Below are 8,769 nucleotides of genomic sequence, written 5' to 3' on the forward strand. Positions count from 1 at the left end.
CCTTGGAAACACCATGTACAAGGTTAATTGCAGTCCCTCTCTTTCTTTCTAACTTCCTGATTTCCCTTCTGGCCCATAAATTCTTTGCCTTCCTATACCCATCCTGTAAGCATAAATGCATCCCAATTACATTAGAGATTACTCATCTGGATAAATTCTTCTTGTTATCTTCCCTATAAAGCTGGTGAGTGCTTATACATAGATGTTAGCCAGTAAAAGCTCTCATTCTTTCAAGTGAATAAAAGTAACATAAAATTCCAAAGATAAGCTTTCAGTTTTGATTTCCTATTTTGGTTTTATTAGATCAACATTTCTTTATATCGCCAAAATTGAAAGATTATGGTCACTTTAATTCTTTAATAATTTTGTTTTCAACATAGTCCACAAATTATCACTGACCCTTGTAATGCCATACTGTGTTTTCTTTTATTCTCTTCCCTTTCATTTGCACTATTTGTCACATTTTATATACATCTCACAACTCTTTCATCTTTGAGTTATAAGGAATCAAACTGAAACCAGTTGAAACATAACTCAAAAGAGGACGTAAACTGAATTATAGATCTGCTGCTTCCTTTGTACATTATTTTCCCTACATTCTCTTGGCTTTAGTATACTGCAGCACTGATAATTGCTTGGAAATAGGTATTACCAGTGAAATCTCTCATTTTTTTCAAGCCAATTGAAAATTGCATAGAATTCCAAAAGTATGTTCTCATTTATGGTTTTCTCTTTCAGTTTGCTAAGTCACTATCCCCTCAAATCACCCAAACAATTATCAGGTGCCAAAGTATTACAAAAACTACCACCATAACTTTGCTTCTCTGTGAATTCTTCATCTATAAATTCTTCTGCATTATCTTGCTTTACAGTAAGTGGACCCTAGGTTTTAGCCAGAATGCCGAAAGCAGCATTAAAAACATAAAATACTTAACAAAGATTAAAAATATGGGCTAAACACACAAAATTTTATGAAATTCCCACAAGGACATATTTTTTCTTTGACTTGCTTATTTTTCATACTCCATCTTTCTAAAATTTTGAAATAAAAAGTAGTACAAAACTTTGAATCTCCCCCACTGTACTCTCTGAAAAACAAAACAAAGCATGAAAACACTGAATCAAAAATGATGTTAAAAAGTCCTCTTTAGGAAAACATTTTGTCATTTTCATTTTCCTGATTTGAATAATTAAAACAAGAAAACTCAAATGAAAGAAAACCATATCCTTCAAACGTCTATCAAGTGCTAATGCGATCTGTAGGTCTCCCACTAACCGAAAGATTCCTGGGAAGTCCATCCCTTTGTTGTCCTGAAAGGAAGTCCAGGCAATCGGTGTCTGTAAAGATTGCAGTTCAAAAGCCCTGTGGTACTCAGATCCACTTAGCGACACACACAAGAGTTTGACTTGAGTTGGAACTGGTTGACAACAAATTTGATTTTGATTTTATTATGTGTAAGATACTGTTCTATGCTAGGGATGCAGAGTGAAAAGGTATACAAAAATGCTGCTCTCTTTGCACTTGCTCTTAATCCAACTTTATTTCCTATCTGTTTTTCATGTCACTCATTCATTATTGTATTCACTATTTCCACTCTAAATGTTTACTAGACCTTCATGTCTTTCCCTAGATGAGGGGGCTTCAAAAAACCATGGAAAAAAATCCATTATCTCTAACTGTACTGACCATGAGCTTACTAAGCCACTTTTATGTTGTGTTCTCCAATTGAGGCTCTGCCTCTATCGGCCCGAAAAATCTGTTAAAGTATATGAGTTAACATTTTCCCAAATAAAACAATATATTTCAAGCATCAGCAGTTTACTGAAAGGGACTTAAAGTTTTTCTTTCTCATAAGGGTGCAGGGAGTATGGTTCAACTGGCCTTGATTTCACACCACAGGTTTGGCTCAAGACTGCCCGTATGACCAGCTCTTGTCTCATTCTGGGATCAGCAACTACTTGAGCATGGCTTCTCATGAAAAAGGAGACTCCCAAAGTATCACACAAAATCATGGAATTTTATACAATGTCCGCTAGCATCCCACCAGACAAACGCAATTTTATCATCAAACCCAACATCAGTAGAATTGGCAGCTATCCCTTTGTGTTAGTCAGGGTAAACTACAGAAACAAATTCATAAACACTCATAAGTGTATAAGAAAGAATTTTGCATACAAAAACAGTTGAATATTGAGAAAAGATATGAGCCCAGTCCTATAAAGTCCTCTTCAGACTCATGAAACCCATGCAATAACACAGAGTGCGGGATAATCACAGGCCAGTGGGTAGAAAGTCTTTGAACCTAGTGGTCCTGTAAGCATGCCAGCGCTTGCAGGGGTCCCCACATGGCTTCTCCAGCTTCCGGGTCTGCATCAGGGTAGATCCATGTGGCTTCTCCTCATGGATGTCTCAGAGGGAGTCAGCCTTGTCAGCAGAGTCTCCATGGAAGTGAAATAGGGAGAGAGAGGTGTCTCCTGCCTCCAAGGAGGAAAATACAGGATTTCCCAGAGTTGCCAGGAGAAGGCCATGCCCTCACAGAGGCCTCAATGAGTATATCTTGATTGAGAGGCCAGACTGCACCCCTTCACTTGTAATATCACACCCTCCTAATGTACAGAAATGCCCCTTTGAGTCATATGTTAACATTTATAAATATGAAATTCTATAAGAGAAAGGGAACTGAGGAATAAGATGAATACATGCTATATATTATATAACTCAATATTCTTCAAGTTAAGAAAATGGAAACTTGTTCATGAAAATATTTTCTAATTTCCAGATAAAACTTTACTTTCTCACCAAAGCAATTTGAGTTTAGTCACTGCTCAATAATTTTGCCTTGATGCATAATTAATTGCTTGATAGTTTAGCCTCAGAAGAAGAATTGCAAGGTACTCATTTTTGTCTACTACAGTGCCTGGTAGAGGGTGTTGCTAATAGCTACCTATAACTACTGCATAAACCTAAAACCCACTACCATCAAGGTCATTCTGACTAGCAATGACCCCATAGACTACATAAAACTGTTCCATAGATCTTACACTAACTTTATGGATTCCATTTCATTTTCCATGACTTCCAATTTTCTTAAGTTCATATTTTGCACATTCAAAATTCTAATCATTAACAGATTTGGGTAGGTGTTTCCCCTTAGCCTGAGTCACGCCCCATCATCAACTGAAGATCTGAAGGCTCCACTGCTACAGGCTGTACCAGACTCACCGCACTAAAGCTGAGTGCACTCTGAGAAATCAGCTCTACCTCCTTCCCAATGGGAGTGGCCTCGTACTCTAGGGGCCCTTCCTCAGGCACTATATCCACCAAACGTCTGCTTCCATTCTGTAGGCCTTCAATACCTGAGAAGATTTCAAAGTTCTTTCCTTGGAAGTAGACAGCCACCTCCTCCTTTGTTATTATTCTTAGTCTGGAAGCTCTGCTGCAACCTGTTCACTTGGAGCGACCCTTCTGGCACTGGACATACCAGTGACATAGCTTCCAGGATCCAAGCAACACACAAACCACCACACCACTATGGGTCCAAAGGAGCTGGACGGCAGATGCTTTCATTGTTGGTTTGGTGGGTTTCAGTAGTTAAAGCAATCCATTTCTAATCAAAAGGTCTGAGAGTCACACCTGCCAACTACTCCTTCCTGAGAGAAGGATGTGGCAGTCGATGTCTGTAAGGTGAAGACCTCGTAAACTCTATGGAACAGTTTTATGCAGTCTTATAGGATCACGATGAGTCAGAATTACCTTGATGATAGTGGGTTTTATTAAGAACTTGCTATTTGTAGATGACACAAGCTTAATTCCTAAAAGCAAGGAGGACTTCAAGCACTTGCTGCTGACAATCAAGGTTTGCAGCCTTGAATATGGATTACAATTCAAAGTAAAATAGACCAACATCCTCATTACTGGCTCAATAGTTCACATAATGATAAATGGAGAAAAGGTTGAAGCTGTCAAGGATTTTGTCTTGCTTGATCCATAATCGATGCTCATTAAAGAAACAGTAAACAGATCAAAGGGCACATTGCATCGAGTCAATTTGCTGTACAAGCCTTTTTAAAGTGTGTACGAATAAGGCTGTCACTTCAAGGACTACAGTGCTCCTGACCGTAGCCAGGCTATTTTCAATCACTTCATATGGTGTGACTATTGGCCATTGAATAAGGAAAACTGAAGAACTGAAGCATTTGAACTCTAGTACCTGAAATGAATATTCAAAGTATCGTGGATTGCCAAAAGAACAAGTCAGTTTTTCTTAGAAGTCCAGTCAGAATGATCCATTAGAAGTAAGGAGGGTGGGACTTTGCCTCACTTACTTTGAACATGCCCTCAAGAGAGACCAGTCACTGGGAAAGGACATCATGCTTGGTAAAGTAGAGGGTCAGTAAAAAAAGGAATGCCCTCTCCAAGATGGACTGACACCGTTGCTGCAACAATGGGCTGATACATAATAACAGTTGCGAGGAGGGCAGAGGACAAGGCAGTGTGTCCCTCTGTTGTACAGAGGGTCGCCATGAGTCGGAACCGACCGAATGGCTTCTAACAACAACAATAGCATCAAAGTCGATTGCCAAGGTAATTTACTCATCCTGGATCAGATCTTTATATGTGGTGATCTTGTACCTCACAACAACTAGAATATAGTAGGAGCATAAATATATGTAATGATTTTACTTATTTAATACATGATATCTGAAATTCAAAATGAACTGTATTTCCAATAATGTGATAAAAAGGATTTATTTTCAGTAAATGAATTAGTACTCAATAGCATTTTTAGTGGAAATTGAAGAATAAATAGAGTGAGTCAATTAACGTGTATTATTGTAAAACTATTTTGATATCACAATCTCTTATACAATTGATTGTATCAGTACTTGCCACAACAATTTGCACTCAAAGAGACATAGACAGAGAAAATAATAGTATTAAAATAACCTAACACAGAGATTTGGACTGAGATTCTAGATCGGACTTGGAACAAAATGACTTATTTGAGTTCAAACTTTGTAATATGACCAATTTAAAAAGTTTTTTATGCTGATATGTAAACATTCTTTACTACAATAACTAGAGATCAGGTGAAATTACTGAAAATTTCGAGAGCAATACAGATACAATATGAAATTATTTTCAATGTGGTATACAGCTAAGTAATTTTCTTTTTTATTTGATTTGTAATAAAGTATGAATAATATTCTTGGATATTGAGATGATACTCAATTTTGAAGAAACTGTTATTGACCTTGTAAAAAGTATTGGTTCAAAATCTATTCATTCTTACATGTCAATTTTTACATAAATATATATTTTTTACCTATTTGTGCATGGGGCTAATTTTCTTGTTTCTACATTTTCCACACCTATTCTAAAAATATAATCCTTCCTAAAAACTTCTAAAGTCAATATGCTAAATGGCTTTTTTGTTCTTTCATTTAAATTCTAGCCAGAAAGTCTTTTCAGTAAACTTGCTATAACTGCAATTTTAGGTGTAAAATATTAATGCAGCTGAAAATGAAACACATATTGTTTATTAATAAACCTACATGTGTAGGCAACATTTGCATAAAATAAATTAAAATTAAGAAGTGTCATCTAATTGGTATTCTTAATGAAAAATGAAAACTGTCCTGATGTCAAAAAAGGGGAATTTTTATGGTGTGATGAGTAGTTATAAAAACTTTATAAAAAATAGATATATAACCCTGAGTTTCCTCAATAACTATAGCAAATTCAATTATTTTAATTAAAACATATATCTGATTAACAGAGGGCAAACATAAGTAACTGTGTGTGTGTTTGTATGTGTGGTATGTATGCCGTCAACAAGCCCAAGCCTTTCATCTCTTTTATTCTTCACTTCGTCCAAATCATGTGATTTTGGAAATGGTGATAAATTTATTTGAAACTATTGAATGTGGAGACCAGGAAGAAGAGACAAAAACATACCTCTGAGAAATCTCTGAGTAGAGTATAATAATACATAATAATTGAGGACATGTGAGGAAACAAGAAGGGAAATGGCAGTGGTTGCTAGAACTACTTATAATTCCTGCCATGCAACGCTACTCATTATACAACATCAGGCCACATCTGCTAGGTACTCAAATGTGGCCCCAGATTTGTAAATATCCAAGAGGCAGAAGGGAGAAAATAAAAAAGATGGCCAATCACTAAATGTGATTTTTAAATCCATATTACATTTTTCCAATCAGAGTGTGAACACTTATTATGCAACATAAAAAGTTGAATGCATTACTTATAAAAAGAAGCAATCAGAACATAGCATGTGAGTGGTCTACCCTATATTAAAAAAAAGCTGCCAAGGAGAAGATGGAAATTGTTATGTGTGAAACTGCTATGCACTATAGTCAAGAAATACGAAGACATAGTTGGGTAACAATTCTGTTCCTTTGGATTCTGAAAACTTTCCCACTGGAGATAGAAAGTTCTCCATGCATTCTTCTACTTTGTATCATAGGCAAGGGACACAGAAATAGTGCCCTACCTTCTGAGGTCCCTCCCGTTTGACAGGTATATATAATTAGCTCTGTTGAGAAATTCTGTTCTGAATGCTTCCCACTATCCTCACAACTGAAGGATAGAAAAAACCCTCCACCAGCCCTTTGTTCTACCCCAAAGCTTACGTGACCAGTTAAATAAACACTGATGCCTGATGATGTCAGGAATGGACAGTCAGCCTAAGCCTTCTTTCGTCTTGCTGAGATGTCTTCTAACCAGCAGGCTGGAGAAGGAGGGGTGTGCTTAGAGGCTGAAAGAGGAAGCATGGAGATAAGACCACAAAGCTTAGCTGAAGAAATGTCTCCTTATGCTCATAGATGATACTATTATAAATGGTAATTAACAGTTTTTAAAGCCTTATTGTGAATTAGGTAAAGGTTTAGAGAACAAATCATTAGTTTACATTAAATACACACATTCCGATTCAGTGCGTCCTTTTCCATCCCTTGCTTATCCCACTTGCTGTTTCCTGTTCAAATTTCTCCTTCATTCCTAACAATCTGAACTTTGTTTTTGACTCAATGCTTCCCTTTCGATCCTAAATAGTTATTCTTGCGTGGAGATAAGTTCAGGCCCATACCGGAAAGGAAAGGACCTTAGTCTTAGAGGTCTAGTCAGTTTCTATCTGACCAGGAAGCCTAGCTTCTCTTGTGATCTGGAGTTTTGTTGCACCTTTGGAGTTTTTACTATATAATAAGCATGTCCCTTACATTATGTCACATCATGATTGACAGCACAATTGTCAAGAAGATGACATTATTATCCACATTTTATAATCAGGAAAATGAATTTCTGAGAAACTAATTTATTTATGATTATTGTGGTGATAATAAAGCAAATCTTGAGCTCCTTTCTTTTATTCTTGAGACCGAGATTGATTTGCTTTATTAATCTAACCTCTGGATTGTGCATTCTTTGGGGACCCAATGAATATTGTACTTGCCACATCCATATGTTTCTCAATGAATCAATTGGCTAATGTCGGAAATGAGCCACACAAATCGTGAGTGCTAGGTTTTTAGTTTCAAAGTGCTTACATAAAATATCCTCAAGTAACTTCAGTTTAACAGATGAATAGATGGAAGCATTTGAGTTTCAAAGTAGCAATTTATTCCATTTGTATCCTGCATGTATTCCTATTAAATAAGGATTAATTACTTATTTATCATGATATGGGAAGATGCAACATTGGGAAAGCTATGGTAAGTAAAAGTGCCTTACAGAAGCGACATATTCTTATTTCCTCAAACATAAGAGTGAAAAACTAGAGTACTTTATGAGGAAATTCATAGATATTCATAAAAGATGTGCAATCATTAAGTGAGCGATATGGGCATTTTTATTAGGGAAAGTATTTTAGATGGTATAAAATGGATCTATTAGTAGTAGTAATATCAGAACTTGGCTAACTACAAGGGGACTGATATGAATCAAGATCAGTCAGATTGATCCTTACGAAGTCAGTAAAGTCAGATATACTTCTCAGTGCCAAATATTTCACTACCTTTGACAGAAATTGCCACCACCACCCCGCCCCCAATGGCACTAAATTTATCTCTTTGCTAATGCATCGTGATGGCCACACAGAACTCACAGATGGAATCCATGATAAAGTGTTTTGTTAAGGAACAGGACATGAGTCAAGATTTGGAAACATGTCAGCTGAGCTTCCCTTGTTCAGTGCAAGACAGGATGCTCAGCTCCTCTGGTCCAGACAAACCTCCTCTCAATAAGCTAAGAAAATGTTGCCTCTTTAGCCCCCCAAAAGAGCCTTCCTTTTAGCCTCCTCGGGCCAGACCTCTTCTTGGCCCCCTCCGGACAGGCCTTCTCTTGCAACCTGCAAAACAGTCTTTTTGGAAGAATGTTTTCTGGGCTCGGGAGCTGGCTAAGTTCAGTGACATAGACTTAGCATGTGTTAAACCTCTTAGGAGGTCCCTTATCTTCTTTCTCTATGTCTTCTTCCTTCTACTGCTTCTTGCTGCTTCTCCACCTCCCTCTTACTGTCTCGAATCCTTATCAGCTCAAGCAGTGTTTCTAAGGAATCAAGGAAAATGTCCCAAAAAAGAACTTGTTTTACCAACAGTATTTCTTTCTTCTTAACAGAAATTTGTCAAAAACTTTCTAAGTATTCACTACCAATTACTTGTAGATAGTAACTTTTAAATTATTGCTTTTGACAAGTAACTTCTTATTGATGGTAAACTGCTTTCTCGACACATCCTTTCAGAGAGAACGTC

The sequence above is a fragment of the Echinops telfairi genome, unplaced genomic scaffold (assembly GCF_000313985.2).
Source record: "Echinops telfairi isolate 266 unplaced genomic scaffold, ASM31398v2 ScPeMD7_7468;HRSCAF=8506_0, whole genome shotgun sequence".
In the NCBI taxonomy this organism is placed as follows: Eukaryota; Metazoa; Chordata; class Mammalia; order Afrosoricida; family Tenrecidae; genus Echinops; species Echinops telfairi.